At 38.1% G+C, this 13,493-nt stretch overlaps 1 protein-coding gene across 3 annotated transcripts in view; it reads right to left on the bottom strand.

Moving 5' to 3' along the window:
• Window positions 1-13,493, bottom strand: part of csmd1 (CUB and Sushi multiple domains 1) — a 1,478,446-nt gene that overhangs the window by 648,501 nt on the left and 816,452 nt on the right. The window lies entirely within an intron of this gene.

Consider the following 13,493-nt stretch of genomic DNA (forward strand, 5'->3'; position numbering starts at 1 on the left):
AATTTATGTAAAACCAGGTCTCTGCAATTATCATCACTTCTAGTATTTATCTGTTCTCCTAAAAGCATACTGCATAGCTTTCAAGTGACACAGAATAATATTTTGATTGCATATTGTGCTCATCTTGATCAAGAGCTATGAATATATATATCTTGTGACTGTCTATTTCATGCCTTCCAGGTTCTTTTAAAGGTAATGGCAGGGAAGTTTCCAAGCAATTTAAGATATTCATTCATTCATTCATTCATTTAGGGTTTACTATGTAGCAACCTTATTAAAGTTTTCATTCACATAGCTGGGCAGTAAACATCTCTCTAGGCTGTTATTAACTGTCATGTTCTGTGAACTTTACCAGTATTGAAAGTGAACAGTATGAACAAAGACTTGCTATTTACATTTGTACTTAAATTTTGTACAAACATATCTCTGTGCCTCACTACACAAGACCACGTTTCTGCTTTCTGAGGGTCCCTGAATTACAAAATAAAATATTTTAATGTATATCTGCAGCCTGCCAAACTCTAAAAAGTTCAACTGCCAACATATATATTAATTTAAACTGAATGCTGTATTTCTCAGAGGCCTAGTACCAATCAATAAAGTCTGCATACAAATGGAATGGTAATAGTATGGGCAAAGGTGTTTATCGAACATTATTGTGGGAGCAGTTCCTTGATGAATTTCCTCTAAGTTAATCTAAACTACTGTGTTATTATTAGGAGAACCATTTAAGGAATGGCAGTAAGCCAACAAATTTTCCATAGAGTTTCTGGTATTTTAAATGATCATGCTGAATAGAAGCACTAATAATCTTCTATCAAGAAATTAAAATGTAGGAGCTTGTACCCCACAACCAAAAATCATGTCCAGGCTTTTGAGTATTTTCATGATTTACACTATATAGATTACTAGCTGTGCCCAGCCACGCGTTGCTGTGGCTTAGTCTGGTGGTGTTGGTCAGTCTACATTAGGTTGTATTTATGCTGTGACCTCCACCTTCTTTATACTCACATTAGTAGTAGTATTTGAAGTCTGTTACCTTCTTCAATTTTTGTGTTGATTGATAATTGCTTGAGATCCCTGTTGTCTTTGGTTTGTTGTTAGTTGTAATGTCTGATTCTGCTGAGTGCGGTTTATATTTTTATTGTGGTACAATAGTCTTTTTTTTTTTGCCTGTGTAGGTGTTTATTATTATTGTTGTTGTAGTGGTCATGAAGGTTGGATAAGTTAGATGCTACTGTATTTTTTGGAGGCCCAGTGTAGCACTGACTGGCCTCTCAGCCTCAGTGCCTGGCTGTTTCTTGCCTGTGATGGTGTTGATTCTTATTGCTGTTGTTGTTGTCATTGTTATTATTGTAACTGTTTTTTTGGAGGCCAAGTGTGAATGTAGGGATTGGGGAGGTGGATGAGTTGTGTTGTCAAATTTTGTATTTGTTATAGTCACAATGCATTGTTGTGAGTTTTGTGGGTCCGGATTGTGGTTTTGTGGTGTGGTTGTGTTGTTACAACCGGGAGGCAAGGTTTTTGCATTGTGTTGTCAAGTTTTATATTTCTGGGGTGTTTAGTTGTGTGCCAAGTTTCGTATTTCTGGGACGTTTAGTTGTGTTGTTATAGTCATGATGCATTGTTGTGAGTTTTGTGGGTCCGGATTGTGGTTTTGTGGTGTGGTTCTGTTGTTACAACCTGGAGGGAAGGCTTTTGCGTTGTGTTGCCAAGTTTCGTATTTCTGGGGCGTTTAGTTGTGTTGTTATAGTCACGATGCGTTGTTGTGAGTTTTGTGGGTCCTGTGTGGTTTTGTGGTGTGGTTGTGTTGTTACAACTGGGAGGCAAGGCTTTTGCATTGTGTTGCCAAGTTTTGTATTTCTGGGGAGTTTAGTTGTGTTGTTATCGCATGATGTGTTGTTGTGAGTTTTGTGGGTCTGGATTGTGGTTTTGTGGTGTGGTTGTGTTGTTGTAACCTGGAGGCAAGCCTTTTGCATTGTGTTGCCAAATTTCGTATTTCTGGGATGTTTAGTTTTGTTGTTATAGTCACTGCGCAAACAACTTTATCATTTTATATATATAGATAATCTAATAGCAAAGACTTAAGAAGAATGTATCAAAACAAGTTTTGAGTTCCTGCTTAAAAGGGCTTTTTTCTTTATTTTTATGGGGTATCCCCATGTAACAAGATGTTTCTCTTTCACTATCCAAGCATGCCACTTTGAGACGTAAATACCTGGACTCCAGTGTGACACTCGTCTTGGGAAATTTACAGGGAATCTTTAACTCTAATGTTCTGGACATTTGTTATGAGCTATATGTTGGAAATAGCAACCTCCCAAGCCACTATTTATTTGTTAATGTGTATATTTGGTAATCTGTATTCTATATGTATGTTGATTTGATTCTTTGGTGTTGGAGGAGTTATAGACATTTGATTATAATGAGCATGTGCAAACTTAAGATTTCATTTTGTGTTCAGTATCTGTTTAGACTTCAATGGGATCAGATGTCTTGCATCAGACCTCAAAGGAGGAGAATGCATACAAGTTGCTGTTTAGAATTCAGTGGAGAAGTCAGTTTAGAGACTTCAGTATTTGCTGATGGACTTCAGTAAGTACAACTATACTAAAGACTATGGATGATTGATAAAGACTGATACCCTGTGTTCTCAACACAGAAAGAGAAGAAGAACTATATCCTATCTGTAACTGAACTTTAATAAGAAATGTGCCTGTATGGTGAATTAATACAAGATATGTTATTTTCCAAATAAGTCTTTGTTTTTGTTTTGTTTTGTTTTTATCTCTGAGTGCATATTTTAACTAAGAGGTTTAAAGGAAGTGTATATATTTTGGGCAATTTCAACTGCAAAGAAACAACCATCCTCTGCTAACCAAATATATTTTGTAGTGTCATGTCTTTACCCTTGGCAGTCTAAAGACATGGTTCTTCAGTTAAACAGCTGAAGTTACCTATGTGCTATTACATTAATGCTTGTGAATATCACTTGTTAAAGGAGTTTACTTCTAACAAGGTCATGCTTTTCTTGACTACTGGTTTTCCAAAGGTGGTCTCATGGAGATTCATATTTGCCAAAAGGATGTGTGACTGGGTGCAGTTATGTTCCAATAGTTTATGCAACAAGTTATGTCTTGCAATAGGTTATGGAATGTCCAATACTATGTCCATCACTATTTTCAGCTCCTTCTACACTGACAATTTAAGTCAGTTTCAAAGCAACTTTGAATAAAGTGGTTTTGTTGTGCAGATGATTATACTGGAAGCCTTGGAACCAGTTTGAGGACTGGATGGTGTTAACAGAAACCACAAAGTACTGATGTACATTAAGGAATTTCTTTCACACACTTTTGTGGGAGTTTGTTGTCTGGTCACCACAGTTTGAAGTTAGCCTCAAACTGCATTAAACGGTCAACGTAGATGACCATTAACTTATCCTTCTTTCTATATGTAGTTTAGAGAAAATCCTGCCACAGTTGTTCATGTAAACCACAATGGTCAGTGCCTGATGGGAACAAACTATAAGAGCATAAGGTATGATATCAACCAGTTAAAACATATGGGTGTTTTAAAAACTGATGACCTTTTCCCTATTTTAATGGAAAATTATATCACAGGCTATGCACAATTCTCAAAGTGTAAGCTTAGTTTTATATTTCCACCAGATTCAGATGTATAATGATGGATGTGAATTGAGCCTTTATATTTCACCAGCACAGTAGGTGGTAAATTAGCAGGTGCACTAGAAGTGCTAATGCTTTGTGAATTAAGCATCAATTTACTGCTTCTTTCCTCTTCACCCTCCACACTGAATGCATTTGGATCTCAACAGATGACTAGTCTCTAAGCAAGAACTACATATTACACTATGAGGGACAATAAATTACACCATTCTTTTGTAAATCTTATCTGCTTTTATACTTCACTTTAGTGGCAGCGTCTTTGTAAATTCTCCAGACTTTGGTGTGTATGTTTTTTGGTAGAAAGAAAGAAAGAATTGCTCTCAAGTATTTTAACTATAGAATATTCTACTATGATTACAATACAGAAACATAAATAGGGAAATTTTCACCAGTTTATTATGTGAAATAAAGACTATTCAGATATGAAATAAAGGGGAAGGGGAAATGGCAGCAACACTTATTCAAAAGCTCTCAAATTTCAACACAGCAACATTATAAGTGACAACATACCAGAGGTGGCAACATGGTTTGGTAGTGTATTCCAGATAGAGATTATTTTGAAAATTTTACTAACCCTATTTTAAGATATTCAACACAGAACGTGGCACCCTCCTATATGGTAGGGGAAGTATTCTCTGCAATCACTGCAATAAATATATGTGTTGTTCATACTGACTCCAGGGTCCTTTATACTGTAGGATAGTGAAGTGAAAAATTGTTGTGTGTGTGTGTGTGTGTGTGTAACCTCTGCCCTAAAAAGCTTCTGTAACCTCTGCCCTAAATGACCTTGGGAAGAACAACTTTCCCAATAGATTTTGAAGTTATTGTTGTTGTATGACTTCAGGTTGTTTCTGATTTACAAGGGTCGTAAAGCAACCCTAATATGGATATTTTTGGGGGGGCAGGGGGAGTTTTATTTAACTGAAGGTTATACTTACCTTTGAGGCTAAGAGCCTAAACTTGCTCAATTTCGCTTGTTGTATTTCAATGAATGAGCAGTACTTCCAATTCTAGTTTCCAGAGATGTAATACAATGCTCAAACCACTATACCATATTGACTCTTTTGATCATGATGCCATGTTACTGCAGTGCAGCAGGAGCTCAGTTTCAAGAAAACAGCTCCCACATGACTACTATATATCTAAAGAAGAAGCACATATTTTATTAGATTAGTTTAGATGGATAAACCTATAAACTTCATATGTTTCCTTGCCTAATTTTGTGACCTCAGAAAACACACACAGCCTCCAGAGAATTAAGACACCTAGAAACTTCCAGGAAACACAGCTCCTTTTCAAAATACTTGACTTTGCTATTGTGATGCAATGTGGCCAAGGTGAGTAAGAGAAATTTGACTTCCAAACTCACTGCACTTGTTCAGCCTTGATCCTCCATAGTAGCTCTAGCAAAAGCAAACCACAGCACTCTTGTTATTCCTCAATGTTATCTTTTGCCATACCTTCCAATGTCTTTTCAAGATATGACATAGCTTTGATCCAGGATCCCCTTCCTGACAAGGTATAGGAACTGATTGTGGAAAACCATCCCAGCTTGACCATAGGTCACATCTATACTGTAGATTCAATGCAGTTTTAAATCACTTTAACTGCTGTGTCTTAATGTTATGCAATCTTATGGGTTGTAGTTTTACAAGGTCGTCAGCCTTGCCTGCCAAAGAATACTTATTCCATAGCATTGAGCCATGGTAGTGAAAATGATATCAAATTGCATTCCATGGTGTGAATGCATCTTAGTGGCTCAATGAGAGAAATCACACAGCACTACCATTCTTTCAGAGTAAGGCAGAGTAGAGCTGGGCTACCTGTAGATCCCTGCCAACAACTTCTCACTGTTGCAAGCACAAGTTCCAGAGTGAGCCAAAAGGTTGCTGCCCAGAATCTTGTTGTGGTTTTATGCGAATACACAACCACCTGCACTTTCTCTGATGCTCTGCAAGGGTGGTATTCTATACAGGAGAGAACATGTCAATTTATGCCAAAGTGGCAGTTGTGTTTCAGGAGAAGGATACCATAGGTACCATGGAGTCCCTAACGCCCAAACTGACACTATTTTACCATGAGTATGTTTCTTAATGATGGGTGGGTAGATGTAGAATGGTAGAGTGCTGGTTGTAGAGCCTGCCTGAAATGATGTGGTGCTGTATTGCCAGTGCACCTTCATTGGCATAATTTGAGATTATTCACCCAGCGAAAAGGAACTCAGCTGAGGACTGAGCTGCTTTTTTGCTTCAATTAAAGCAGCCAGCAAGCCCCTTCAGAGAATCCACTTGAATGTTCTCTCTCCCTGAGAGCAAATCACTGAGAATGACTCCTTTGGAGAGTCACACCTGCTATGAATTCACTTGGCATTTGTTATAGGAAGTAAATAGCTATGTAGCTTTCTAGAACAACACTAGTGATACCCCATTCTCATCATTAGCCAGCAGTCAATACTGGTAGCAGACAGTGTGTACCTGAATTGGTGGGTAGAGCAAGATTACTTGGTCATTCCTCCTAAAAGAAAGACCAGGAACTTATTCTATAAGTGTAGATATTTCATTTTTCTTAAAGTTTATTCTCCTTCAAACCTAATGAACAGGTCAATCAAATAGATGTTCAATTGCTTTTCGAACTGATGGTTAGTCAAAATCAATGCAACATCATTTCCTAAAATACGATAAGATTGTCTGAATGTAAAATGCTGCTACGTTGGCTGAGATGTTTCTAATCAAAGACTGAAATTGTTGTGGATTCAGGTTGCTGAGCATTTAGGGTAATTTTCATTGCAGTGTAGCTTTTTCCCTGCTATGAATGAAATTCAGCAATGAGTTGTGCTTATTGCTGAAATTGTATTAGATCAGACCAAATTACTTCCTTCTCTAACACAGTGCTCAATGAAACTGTTGCATTTTCATGAGAGGAAATGGATTGGAGACATTTAGAAATTGGAACCAAAGAACAAAATTAAAATATCGTATAAAACTGTCATTTTAAATGTTTTAGATCAAAATAAAACCTCTATATCCGAACAACTAATTTACTCAACTGAAAGTCTATCTTTTAGACAAGGGCATTGGGATCTTAGAAAATAAAGAAACATTCTACTGGCTCTCATTATATGGGAGTAGTTCTATTAAATAAACATGTTACATGGTGCATTCACACGAAGAAAAGGGATTTGAGTTTACAACCATGCAACATGTTCAAGGAAAAATAGTGAATATTGTAACTCTCCTAACATGGTTGATATTTAGGGTATGACTGTTATTTTGCCTTTTGTTTTTCATGTTAACAGTCAGGACTGTTCAACTATTCAGAAAACCAAAATCTGTCGGGTTTTTAAAAAAACAAAACAGCAACCATGAAATGGTACAATAAATATAGATGCTAAACAACCCAGAAGTACATAAAGCTCTTAAGGTATCAATATTTTAGTAAGACAGGATATCAAATAAAAGACACATGGGGCTGGGTTTTTTTAAATGATTTATTGGCACACAATAGCTAATATTTGTAAAATAAGAGCTGTTTCACTTCTGAGCAACCTAAATTATGTTCCTGTGCTATGGTATGGCAATTTGTGCTAAGTGGATTAAATTTTGTTTTGCTGTTTAAAATTTAGCTAGCTAGCATCAATTTTGAACCTTTCATATAGTAGCATCTCAGTATTGACATTTTTGACTAAGCAAAAATGCCTGTACTTATATATTTAACTGCACTGAACATAGTGGGATTTTTTTTTTCAGGGATGAACACTACCGCCTGACTATGTCATCATCTTGATACCACTAATGGTCATTCCAGTGAATCTTCTTCAGCTATAGATCTCAGAACATATACCTATCTACAATTTGTTGGTGCTAAATGGTCCACATTTGTGGACTTATTTGTTAGTGAAGTAGGAGAACATTTCCAGGATCTTCTAGTTAGGATGTAATCATTTTCAGTAGGAGTGCCTTCCTCTGCTGTTCGGAAAGTAACTGATGTTCCCATTCCTTCTTTCTAAGTAATGTTTCGTTTAACTACCAGGATCAGAGTCTTTGTCACAGTTCTCTGCCACATTGGATACAGTTCATGGGAGGGAGATTGGTGGGAATTTCCAAAAACTAGTTTCCTACCTCCATCAAATTGCAGCAACTGCTGCCTGTTAGTACCTATATCTCCCATAAATGAAGAAATACATAGGGGTTGTAAATATTAAACAGTCATGAATGTAAAAAATGTATCTCCATCATGACAATATAAGGACAATGCCAAGATGATGTGATACACAGGGAATGGGGAAAAAATTCAGAAGTTCAGCAGCACTGTGGTGAAATTATTTAATCAATTATTACCTCTTGGCATTTGTTTGCTCTGTGTTAGTAGTCAATTATGTAAGAGCTGCGGAGTTGGTCTCAATAGTCTTTTTAACGTCCTTTTTGCTTTATTGAATCACCTAGTTTAATCTTCTGTTTGTCTTTCTTATTATTCTGTCTCTTTGTGTTTCAGGCATTGAAACCTATTCTCCTCTACCCCCAGTTGTAGGTAGTATATGGGTATTAAAACGCAAGTGGCCTTGAAGCCTCAAATGCAAAGGACAGCAAGGGGGACAGGCTTTAGCACAGTGGTTCTCAACTTGGGTTTCCCAGATATTTTTGGCCTTCAACTCCTAGAAATCCTAACAGCTGGTAAACTGGCTGGGATTTCTGGGAGTTGTAGGTCAAAAACATTTGAGGACTCCAGGTTGAGAACCACTGCTCTAGCAGAAGAAGTCTGAGAGGGAGCTGAGGGCAATGAGTGCCAGACCCACACTAAGGAAGAATTGGATCTTCAGTTGAAGCATCCCCAATGTGTCTTGAATCCTGGCACTTCTTTGCAGCTGGCCTCTTTGCAATGTGATATGCAGCAAGGCCTTGCACAACAGTGAACCTGCTCAATATATGGGCCCTCAGCATATGGCTCCATAAGAAAACCCATATGCTTCATCACTGTGAAATATGCTGGCACAAATCATATGGCAAAGAGGCCGGTTGTGAAGGAGTGCCAGGATTCAAGAAAGTTCAATAAAGCAGAAGCTGGTCCTATTAGCATCAGCTACTTTCTCCCAGATGATAATGTGTAATTCACTTATTCTGAAGACATGAAACTGTTGGTTTCAATGCTATTCTTCCCATCTATCTTATCTTGCTTCTGGCATGTGAACTTCCTTGGCTTTTTGACCTTGGCACACATTTTGGATTCCTCTTAGTCTGGTTCTTTTATTGCTTCTAAATTTGTTAGCACTGCACTTTGTGTTTGAATTTAAACCATCTCTGGAGGAATCCCTCAGCTGTTCTATTAACTTCTGATTCTTTGTGACTTCTTCTTTCTAAGCTATTTTCCCAATGGAGGGGTTAGCATTGTGATTGGCATTTCCACAGGGCTTTGTTTTGGCCATCCTCAGGTCTCTGATTGGCAGCATGCATGTCTTAATTGATGGGGTCCGTCCATTTAATCTTTGGCTGCCATGTGGTCATTGTCCTACAATCTCCAAATGTAGTGCTGCTTGTGCTATGCTGTTTGTTTTCTCCTCATTCTTCATGACTCCCTGTGTCAATTCTGGACTAGATTTGACTGAACTCATTGCCTCTCCCTGCACGTTGCTTGCTTGAAATGGACACATATCCTAAACTAGGATACTAAACAGAAGAAAAGTCTGAGTAATAAGTGAACAATTTCAGGATCCATAGGATATATGAGTGAGTATGTATGTGTGACTGATGGTGTAGCAACAGACACTCATGGTCACACCACAAGCTGGCTTGTTTATCTGGATTAGACCTCTTTTAAGGAGTTTATGGTGTGGATGAATGGGGGGAGTCAGATTTTGTGGTATCTGAACACAAGGGAGAGTACAGATATAGAGTTGGACTTAAATGATTTGGTCCTGCAGCAGTGAATGAGCGATTTAATCAAATTTCTTGCTGGGCATGTTTATTTTGAAAATTATGCAGTTTTCAAAGATAACTCCCCCCCCCCCCAAAAAATCACCTTTTCTCCTGCCCCCTCACTTCTTTCCTCCTCTACAAGTGGGAAAGGGTTAAAGGAAGCAATCAAGTGAGGAAGCTCACCCATTGTCAGGTACTATAGCGAGTGATGGGGGATCCTTTTTACTCCAATACATTTGCCACATGACCTGCTGAAAAGAGCAGGTAGGCAGCCAAAGGAAGAGGCTTGCCAATCACTTGAAGATCAGTGAGAGAAGCCCTTCAGGTGTCTAGTTTCCCCCACATCTATCTTTCCTAGATAGTCATGTAATAGCTGTCAACTGTCCCATATTCCAACCAACAAGTGACCCAGGAACCAGGTTTGAATGTTAAAAGCTATTGAAAAGCTAATTAAATCTAGGTTGGTCACAGAGTATCCAATATAATGAAAAGAAAAACAATACATTGGTCATCAGCTGGTTCTGTAGTAATTTAGCAAGTAAATACCACCTAAAGACCTATCTCTTCTAACAGGCCTACCCAGCCAGTTTTAAGCATGTTTTTTTTAAACTCATGGCCAGAGTTTTAATCTCTGTCCTGTGTATTTGATACATATTTTATATGTATCTTTTATAGAACTACATTTTAATATGTGTGCTTATTAAAATGGAGAGATGGGTAAGATATATAATAATAATAATAATAATAATAATAATAATAATAATAATAATAATAATAATAATTGCGTGACGCGGGGGGCGCGGCCAGGTTTGGTGTGGTGTGGTGGCAGTCTTTCCAGGCAGCGAAAGGGAAGCCTAAGCCTCAGTAAACTGGCTGGGTTCAGGTTTTAAAAACAAAGGCCCAGCTATTTCTCCTTCACTTATCCTTCTTTCCTAAGCTGCTTCAAGCCTCAAGACTGCTAGGTTCAGGTTTTAAAGGAGACTTGGCCATTTCTCCCTCCACTCTCCTTTCTTTCCTCAGCCTGGGTTTCATATTGCAAGAGGTGGCCTGCAACATCCCAGCTTTCCCCTCACCACATAAATGAAAGCCTTCTTCCTTACGGAAGGACAGGAAGCCTTCCATCCTTTCTCTTTTTATCCTTCAATAAGACCTGGATTAAAGGCATCAGACTTAAGAAACTACCCTTTCTGGGGTTGTTTGCCCTCAACACCCTTTCAGTGAAGCTGAGTTAAGGGAGGCACCCCTTTTAAACTCTTATTTCAGTGGGAATCACACCACCTGAAGGAGCATTATCTTCCTCATTTAATGGTGGCTGTAAAAATTGTGAGATATGCCTCTACCTCACATTTGAAGCTTGCCTCATATGAAGGGTACCATCAGTGGCAGTTTCTTAAGTGTGTAGAAAGTAAACTGCTTATTTATTGCTATTTGAGTCAAAAAGTAACCTAAGCCATGCAAAGCTGCTAGTGGCACTGAGAATTTAGATCACTGAGCTGTCACTCTCAGAAGCTTGTTTGCAACAGAAAAATGGAAGCCCATCTTAACTAAAAGACATGCCCTGATTGGCTCAACAGGAAGGCTTCTAGGGAAACCCCATGTGGGCACGTGGTTGCCTATCCAAACTTGATGTGTAACAGATAGAAACAGAAAGCAGTCATTTTCAGCAGCATGTGGGCTGTTGTAGCCAGACAAAAATGGTGTTGGAGCCTGTGCTGTTATGGCTCATTGAAAGGGGCAAAACAGCTGAAATAGTCAAAGCAGCTGGAGCTCATTTTGAAAAACAGAGTCATGCACAACCCTACGGTGAGAGTAAGCCTAACAAATATGGACCAATCTTCCTGTGGACCATTCTCTACCCAAGGTCAACTGATTGGTGGCCTCAAGACTGCCCAAACTAGCTGGGAGAAGAACCCTGGTCACGTGCGTCATCAAGCCTTGCTCCAATCGCAGCTTGGGACAGCTAAAGCCCACATTTTGACCAATCACAAGTGGAGGCTGAGCTAGCCAGCCCAGCTTTCAGCTAATCAGTGACTGGGGTGGGAGAACTTCAGCTCAGGCAATGTTAATGCATGAGATTTCCTCTGTATAAGAATAGTTGCATGTCCCATAATCCTTACGCACCAGTCGATGTGCATGTACCCCTTCTGCAGATTGAATAAAGCTTCTGTCATTTGCCTTTTACTGGCAAGTCTGATTTCTGGGAACACTGGGTTAGCTGGACTTGCCAGATGCGGAATCTTGGAATCAGTATCCGTCATTTATAGAACCAGTAACCACAGTCTATAGGATTCAAATTCTGACTTCAGTTATATGAGTCTACACTGCCATATAATCCAGTTTAAAGCAGATAATCTTGGATCAGATACTGGATCATATGGTAGTGTAGATGAGACCTGTCTATTCAAGCACTCAAAAAAAAAAACAACCAAAAAAAAAAATAAAGGTCTGATAAAGACCTGATAAAGACCTTTTCAGGCTTTCTGGGGACACACACACACACACACAAAGCAAAACCTCTAATTTATCCCTAAATTGAAAAAAAAATAATGGAACATAATTTACATTCCTAATTTGAAATCCAAATTGTTGAATCCTAAATTGGATCTGAATTAGAATGGTTTAGGTCCAGAATATCTACAGCCCAAATGAGTCACCAAAAGTGGAACTGAACCAAACTGGAGGTCATATACACATTTGCTCTGCTCATTTTTGCCAGTCCTACTTCAAAAATAAATAGCAGAATCTACTCAGAAGTACATGCCATTGAAGACATAAGTGTGAGTTCATGACTTCTCTTTGCCTGCTCTCGAATGAATTTCTGGTCTTCTATTCTAATAGTCTAAAAGTTGGTTCATTGAGATCTTGCAGTCATTTTTTGCAGTTAACAATGCCCATGCACAACTAGTTACTAAAGAAATGTTGGAAACATTTCATGATTTCAATTGGCTTTTTAAAACATATACCCTCCTTGTCCTGAACACAAATTCAACATACAATTAGCGAAGAAGACCAAAACAACAAAAAAGCATCATAGCTACATGAGGCTGGGAAATAAAGCAGGACTATTCAATATATTCTAAAGATGTTATTAGAACATACCTCTTAGCTCCTTCTATTAATAATTGATGCACATAGAATATGTAAATTTCTGTGTTGAATGACTCTACATACAATGGATCTAATTTTAGCTTTGTTGCGTCATACACTATGTTTAGAATACTTCTGGTGAATTACAGTAGTCATTCATGCTTCAACTTCATTACAAATTAAAGGAGCATGATAGAAAATCTTACATCAACACAGTTCCCTATGTAAACATTTTAAAGTACCAATGCATGAACCTGCATCCTTTATAAATGTGGAGGTCAATAATTATGGACCAGAAACAAAGCTATCACTCTCAGTGGCAGAAAGTATAGACTCCTAGTGCATGAGAAAACTAACCAAATGGCAAAAGTCTTCACCAAACAGATAAAGTTTGCCATATATGCTTGTCATTGCATTTCAGTAGTTTTTATCCAACAGAAGTTTCATGGAAATATAGTCCAATGCTGCAGTACAACTGGTCCTCTTTTTCACCCTTATTCATCAAAATGAGGAACACACTTTTTATAACAGTCCCAAATACACAATTTTATTAGGGGATTATGATGGGTCACAGCAAAATAATCCTGGCTCCTTCCATTAGAGGGCAGTATCTTACCACTTCATCATTTTAATATATTTCTTGGGTGTATGTTTTTTCTGCTTTCTCACTGTAACTTCAACACTGTTTTCAAGCAAATCATAAAATATTTTTAAAACAACATTGACAATATCTAACTGCACCCACTGGCAGTAAACTATATTCATTGATGGTGGAAATAATATAGGTATCAATCACACTTCTTTTTCCAGG

Source organism: Anolis carolinensis, chromosome 1 (assembly GCF_035594765.1).
Source record: "Anolis carolinensis isolate JA03-04 chromosome 1, rAnoCar3.1.pri, whole genome shotgun sequence".
Classification (NCBI taxonomy): domain Eukaryota; kingdom Metazoa; phylum Chordata; class Lepidosauria; order Squamata; family Dactyloidae; genus Anolis; species Anolis carolinensis.